Raw genomic sequence first — 8,147 nt, 5'->3', positions numbered from 1 at the left:
TTGAGTATTCGAACACATGCGTCAAAGTGTAAGATTCCTATTGAAAAAACACATTTTTCTATTCTCACCTCAACAATCCAAGCATCCTTTTCTAACAACACTTGAGTCACTTTACATTAAACACCTATCACCTAATTTAAACAATTACGTCTCTGCCACTCATCTTTCGTTGGCCTGAAGTGTAGTTCGGTTGGTCCTCATGTATGTATGTATATATATATATATATATATATATATATATATATATATATATATATATATATATATATATATATATATATATATATATATATATGTGTGTGTGTGTGTGTGTGTGTGTGTGTGTGTGTATGTATATATTATTATATATTGCTACTTTCAAAATGCACATATCTCCTCTGTGACTGTATAAAATGTTATGTAGAATTGTGCAACATTTTTCCAGATTCCTAGATAGCTTAGAGATAGGATGTTTTAAATGTGTGTTCAGATTTCGCATAACATAATGTAAAAGAATATATATATATAATGTAGAATGTAGAAAGAGAGAGATTTTCTTTGTCCATTTGAAACTACGATTGTTTCCCTATTATGTCAGCACTGTGAAATTAGAGGAACTCCGAGATTTCAGTTTGCTTTCCTAATCTGTCAACACGTTTGATAAGCGAGCTCGAGACTTCATTTGTGTTTTGAGAATCTGTCATCAAGTAAGATAAGGGGCTTCTGCTTCAGTCGATCGAGGCGAGTACATGTCTTTTTTTTTTTTAACAGACTGGTCTCATACACGTATGTCTTTGCCGAGAGCCATGTGCAGATTACACATTTTGTATGTAAAATTGCGTAAGATTTCGAAGCTTCTAGAAAGAATTGTGCCAAAAACCTTTTGTGTCATCTCCCCTGTCCAGCTTCCGTAAGGAAGACAATTTCATTAGATCATAGATACTCGAGGCGTTCAGATCTCTCTCTCTCTCTCTCTCTCTCTCTCTCTCTCTCTCGCTCTCTCAACATCCTTGAGATTATATTAACGTAACATAAATTGGTCACTCGTAATTTGAGAATTTCATGTTTGATATTTCTTAGAGTTTATTTAGTGTTAAATAGTGTTTTTTTGTGGAATCTGAACAAACATTGTTGTTGTAATGGCGCCTGGTTTTTGTGAAAGTGTAAAACAAGACTGCAGCAAAGAAAGAAGTTGGTATACCAAAAAGGTAAAGTGTGTTATATTTTTATTAGTTGCAACTAATAATGGATAGGAACAGTGGTTAACTAATAACTGATAGGAACAGTGGTTTGGTAAAAACTGATGGTTACAATGTTTTGAGTGAAAAGATTTACACTTATACACATTGCAAATTTTTGTGTATTGTGTTTGTTTCATTTTGTGCATTTTTTCATTTTCTTGTTGAAGTGTGCCTTTTTATTTTGATACTGTCCACAATTTTCTGTATTTTCATTTACATTCACAATTTAATTGACTTAGTTATTTTCATTGCTTAATCATTGCACATTTAATTAAATTTAACACTTGTGAATTAATTTGCATTTACTTAGAATTCTTTTCAAGTTTTATTGTTGTTTAGCACTTGTGAATTAATTTCAAATTTTCAATTATTACCTAACACTTTTGAATTTTGATTGAATTAATTTTCTTGAATTTTGTGATAAATTAATTTTGATTTAATTTTACAATTTAATTCAAGAATTAATTAAACTTTACTTTGTTTTCAAGTAACAGTAATTTTCCCTGATATTGTGAATTTCACTTATAAACTTTGAGTTTAATAATAAATTTTTGTATTTGAAATTTTTATAAGTATTTCATTTCTAACCAGTATATTTGCATTTGATTATATTGATGTTAGGTAGAAACATAGAGTGGTAATTGATTTGCTTTCCTTCAATTCACTTGAAGTGACTTAGAACCAGGGAAGTACTTAGACTTCTGAAATCAGGGAAATACTTAGACTTTTAAAGTTGTTGATGGAGTGATGCCCTTTGATTAATTTAATTTCTTACAAGATTACCTCACACCTGTTTTGATGAACTTAGTCTGATTTTCTGCAAATTTGGTAAGTTGTTAAGGGATCACTGTTGCCTTTAGAGTATTCAGTCGTTTAATACCTGTGATGAGGGTTCAGGTGTCTGGCTTTTGTGAGGTAACAGCTGATGAATGGTAACCAGATACTTGGCACTTCGTAACAATATATATATATATATATATATATTATATATATATATATATATATATATATATATATATATATATATATATATACATATTGCTATTGGACATAAGGATAAAGTGTCACCAGTTGCCAAACTTCATTAAAGGAGAAAATGGGGGACCTTGTATTTTACCTATTTCCAAGTTGTTTAACAAGAGTGCAGCTCCACTGACTTCATAACAAAGGACATAGATATGGAAGCATGTAGCAGGCAGGAGAGACTTCAAAGTTTACCCCAGCAGAATCTACGGTCACCCTACTCATTAGTTGTCCTGGTTTATATCGCAACTGAAAGTGGTTCCACCTAAAGGGAATGATTAGATTATGGCAGCTGCCAGTTTCCTTAGGCCTCGCTTAAGTGTTCCCAAGAAGGAATAATTTTATTCCATCATGAGTGTTCCTGCCAAAGCCTCGACACAATGGTCACTGGAAAGAGGGATGTTATTAGTCATTCAGCACCGCCGAGATGACCAGGTTGCACTCGCACTATGAACAGGTAAGCTCAGTGGGGCCATTCATAATTCATAATAGAGCATGTCCGTCTTATTCTGGTTTTGAAGCGAACAACAACCCACTCGTCTTCCCAATTGGAAGACTTGAACTGAGAAGTCAAGAACAATAAAGGAATAATAAGGTATTATTCCAGCTGGGTGTACTGAAGAGCTGAAGGAACATGCATATTTTACACCTCCATAATTGTCGAAGATGCGCTTTTTAAATAATGTTTTTTGAAAGTCAAGAGCCAAGAATAGAACATTGAAATAAAAGATATAAATAATTGTAGAACTGGACACGCCAGCGATATAAGATTACTTTGGCCTACGTATGGTTTTATTACGTATGCTCATTGTTATGTAGTTATCACTTTATTCGCATTAGAGAGAGGTAAGGAAATTAATCATTACTTATATTCGCATTAGAGAGAATAAGGAAATTAATCAAATTAATTAGTATCCTAATTGCCATCTTAGTAAGCCGTCGACTTAGGTAAGAGATATACTATAGTATAACTAAATTCATGGCTTCTGATAAGGTAAAACTAGACTTGTAACCCATCTCATATAAGTCTTTACTAAAATAAAAATAAAAAATAAAAAAAACTGAAGGAATTCGGTGGTAAAGAAGAAAATGTCGGAGGAAGGAGATGCTAATAGACTGGAACAGGTATAGTTTAACACCATTTTTTGTAAGAAAATATTACCGCCGTTACACTAGAAGCTGAAAAACCACTTATAGAATATAGGACTAAAGCCTAAAGTGGGATTTTCTGTATGCCACAGCAGTGAACGGGGATTCACTTCTCACGGAAGAGTGAGCAAGACCACCTTCAGGTGAATCCTAACGAAAACCAGAACTGCGAAAGAAAACTTGAATGTGTTGAGGTCTGCGTCTGTGAGATGTAAACTTGGTCTATACCTTATATGGTGAGAACGGTTGTTGCCTGCTTATCAAGAATGGGAAACGAACGACAAAAACGCATTTCCCCTTTCTATGTGAGGATGATCTCAAGACGAGCTTTGCATAAAAAATCGTATTTTATTTAAAACATAGCTGTACAAGTTGAAAATTAAAAGGCCCAGAGGAAAGCTTAAAGGGTCTCATACAGTGAACGATTGTATGAACGACTGTCTGAACACACACACACACACACTACCCAGACAGTATGAACGATCTCCGCACCGATCTGTCTGAACAAAGATTTTGTCTCGAGAAGACATGCTATCATCTCTAGAAGAGACGTGCGCGATAGCACTATATCGGCTGACAAACATACATTGAACCAAGGTCCTTAGACCGTGCATTGAACGACCTGTGTATGACAGACTTAAGTCGCAAGCCAGCAACCCGATCGTGACAGATTCCCGCTGAGATCGTTCAGACACGAAACTCCGCCCACTTTTGCTTGTTTTTGCGAACGATAGACAATCGTTCAGTATATGAGGTCTTTATCGAAAAAAAAGACGATTATTTTGGTAGGGATGGGTTTCCTAACCATGACGTACGTTATCATGTGCCCAGTGTCGTATCCTTACTACATGTGTCAAAAGTTTATTTATAGTCACAGGTCGGAGAAGAATATGAATCTTTCGCATTTATAAGAACGAAGTTGTTCCACAGGTGTTATGACCATCGAACTGCTTTCTTCTAATATGAAAACGGCTGCATTGGTCCGTCCCATCTGCGGCCGAAAAAAAGTGTTATAGCCGCAAGTAACCTACTGACATTGTTCACTTCGGTCGGGCATGCTCTCCTCTGCCCTAGATACAACCGGCTACTTTCTCTCTCTCTCTCTCTCTCTCTCTCTCTCTCTCTCTCTCTCTCTCTCTCTAAATTGAAGTAATCTTTTGCGAGCGCATTCCTTGTCTGTCTTCCAAGAGATTCTTTGTCTTTATCCCAGAAGACAAGAAAGGTTCTTCGTCATCTTGACCCGATATTTTAATTCTTCGGTCTCTTCGTCGGGCACAGTCAACAAAGAAAGTTAGCATCCAACACAACAGGTTTGGGCGCATTCATCCGAGTCCTGGGTTTCCCCAGTGCTATCGGAGGACACAGAGTCGAAATATTCACCGAGCCCTCATGTGTTGCGCGTCGATACCCGAGATGGATGAAAGCAACATAAATGCATTTAGGGTTGATTGCTTGCTTGGCGTGGCGACAGTTCTGATCGACGACGCCATCTAGTCCGGGACTTTATTTAATGAAAACAAGTGATACGAATGAATTAAAAACGAGTAATTTAAAGAATTCATATTCTGTCGTGACTGATTTATTTACCTTATAATCACTTATCTTAGATCCAGATTGTATAGATTAGAAAGACACCACAAGATCGTGAACAGAGATCTTTTGGCACTACACAGACAAACACACGCATATACATACAGAGAGAGAGAGAGAGAGGAGAGCGTCTGCATGTATTGTGGAGGTTTTCAGCAGTTGAATAAGTAAGCGGGAGAGAGCATTTTCCTATTTTTCATGGGATCCACTCCGCCACTGTTAGATAATTGACTTATATATATATGTGTGTGTAAATATATATACACATATATATACATATACATATATATATATATATATATATATATATATATATATGTTGTGTGTGTGTGTGTGTGTGTGTGTAATATATATATATATATAAACAAATTCAACGAATTTTTTTGGTATAACCTGTCTGTAGCTTTCTCCTGACCTGTCGAAAAGTTTCGCAAAGTTTGGCGCCAAGACTCATCTCACGTCCACATTACAAATATAATTACCCCGTTTAAGAAGTAAAAGAACTCTTTTTGTAAGATCTCGATTGACGTACGTTAAACCTTTGAGAAACTGGTTCTAGTTTATATTAGAAGTGGCGTTTATTTACCCTAGAATTATGCCAACCTTCTGATTTTCTCATACTAACTAGGACCATACGTAGATATCTAGTAACTTATCAAGTATGGTTACAACTTCTACTCTTGCCAAATTTGAGGGAGTTTATTGTCACTGCTGGCCACAGTAGCAATGGACGTCTCTGCAATATTAGAAATACCACAGTTCTTAATTAAGCCGACGCGGCTAAAGTTTCATATCGGTAGGGAAGCTGTAACTGTAGCTGTGTGACTGATACTATGCTTACATTTGATACTAACCTTTATCCTATCAAGAAATTCTGAAAAAAAGGGAAAAACTCGTAAAGCAAACTTAAGCTTGCTCCATTATAAGGAGATCTATAAAATTTTGGACAAACGAACCAACTTTGGTTTGACAATTTAAGTAGAATGGTATGACATCATGACCAGTTCAAGTGCAACATAAGGATTCTTATGAGGCTGCAAAGCTTCTTCATTCGGCTTCTGTAGATACTACAGCAGAACTTTCTGCCATTAATAGTGCGTTAGCAATTGTTCATGTCACAGAGAAAAATAAATTTGTCATATATTCGGATTTTAGAAGTGTTTTAGAAAGTCTAAATAGTTGCAATTCATCCCATCCTTTGATTCTCCTAGCTCATGAATGGCTTTTTAAAATTTTTTGCAAACGCAAATCTATTTCGTTCTGCTGGGTTCCTGCCCTTATGGGGATCAAAGGTAATGAAAAAGCTGAAAGAGAGGTAAAAAGGGTATGTAATCAAAGATCATTGGATAACCATGAAGTTCATACATTGACATAAAGTCTCTTATCCGAAGCTATAAATACGCCACAAATGGCAGGAGCCATGGTCCTCAAACCTCCTTGCCGCAAATAAGAAACTGAAGGCAATTAGACCTTATTTTAATTTTTGGCAGTCTTCATTTCATAGAGAAAGGAGGACTGAAATTGTTTTAACGAGACTCCGTATTGGTCATTCCCGAACCCGACTGACAGCTTTATGCTTGAAGGAAGTGAAGCTCCAGTCTGTGCGCGCTGTGACTGTCTGTTGACAGTTGAACACCTTCTGGTGTCTTGTCCCATGTGTATATAGTGCTGCCCGTAGCAAGTTTGGTCTTTCAGGGAGGCAAGTTGCTTATATTTTAGGAGATGATATTGATGTCAGTAACCTTGTCACATTCCCAAAAGAGATTGATTTATATTATAAAATTTGACTTATTTTACTAATATCTAATTTTACCTATCACATAATGCATACAAGTGTATGCAATTATACTTTTATTTGTATTTTAATATGAAATTAAATTTTAACTTTTTGAATTTTTATTAAAAATATTACCTTTTTATTTCTTATTTTTTATTTTATTTATTATTTTTTTAATATGGTTTTTAAGTTTCATTCCCTTCATGTTATTATCACCATTAACATTTCATTAATCACAGTGTTATTTATTTCATTCCAGTACGGCGCTGAATGACCTAATTAGGTCCCAGAGTTCGGGCTTGTCCCTAAATTTCATAATCCATCCATCCATCCAAGTTCAACATATGGTAACATAATTGTTTTCAGTTCGAGTGCTGAAAGCTGGGATAAAGCATATAGCTAGCAAAGTAGATTAGGTAAATTATTCTATGATTAAAAGAGGAAACTGAAGGAAATTCTTGATGAAAATGCGAAACTTCTTGTTATCCTATCAAGGGTGCTATTTTTTTACTGTTGTTGTTGTTCTTGTTTCTGATGCCAGTCATCCCGGGTTATTTGTCACTGAAACTTGCTTTTCATTCTGTATACATTAATAATCCTAGACAACCTATACAGTATGGGTGGAGTAGATCCACGTGCTTTCTCACTGATAGTCAAAACACTGCCTAGGCTACTTCGTCTTAATCTTGGTAAATTGAAGTTCTTGCTTGCGTTTAAAACTAAAGAAGGATTCATCCAATTTCCTGCTGTGCTTCTCAGTCCCCTTTGAACACATCTACAAGAAGCAGCAAAATATCTATAGGTTATCATGGTTCCGGACTGCGATTTCTTCTCCCCAATTCTCTATTTTCCTCCTTTGCTTCTCAAAGTTGCCGTGATCATCATCTTTATCCCTTGAATATTTGTATCTTTTTCTAGCTCCTTGCTTCCTAAAGGCCAGTATATACAGAGGAAACAGGCCAATGAATGTGAGTCCAGGCTAGTTCTAATTGATTATGGAGGTACCTTTGACATAAACACATAACATACATCAGGCTCTTAATACTACTTTCCAACTAGAGTGTTATGAACTATGTACTTTACCTTATTCATTCATTCAAGAGAGAGAGAGAGAGAGAGGGCTGTCATTTCCAAGGAAGAGAAACTTATAATTATTTTATAGTTTTTATATTAAAATGGATGATTTAGGTTTTGTTGTTTTTCATCTACTGACATCATTTGTGTAAAACAATGGACTATATTATTAGCAATGTGAAATACAGTTTAATTTAAAGTTTTTCACTCATCGCACCATGAGGGAGATTATGAAAGTTAATTTTTCAATTCCATCCGGTAAAACACAAGTGATTTTACTACAACAAAATTGTTTGCAATTTCATAATTGGCTT

The sequence above is a fragment of the Macrobrachium nipponense genome, chromosome 8 (assembly GCF_015104395.2).
Source record: "Macrobrachium nipponense isolate FS-2020 chromosome 8, ASM1510439v2, whole genome shotgun sequence".
Classification (NCBI taxonomy): domain Eukaryota; kingdom Metazoa; phylum Arthropoda; class Malacostraca; order Decapoda; family Palaemonidae; genus Macrobrachium; species Macrobrachium nipponense.
The sequence above is the reverse complement of the archived record's forward strand: the minus strand, read 5'-3'. Positions refer to the sequence as shown.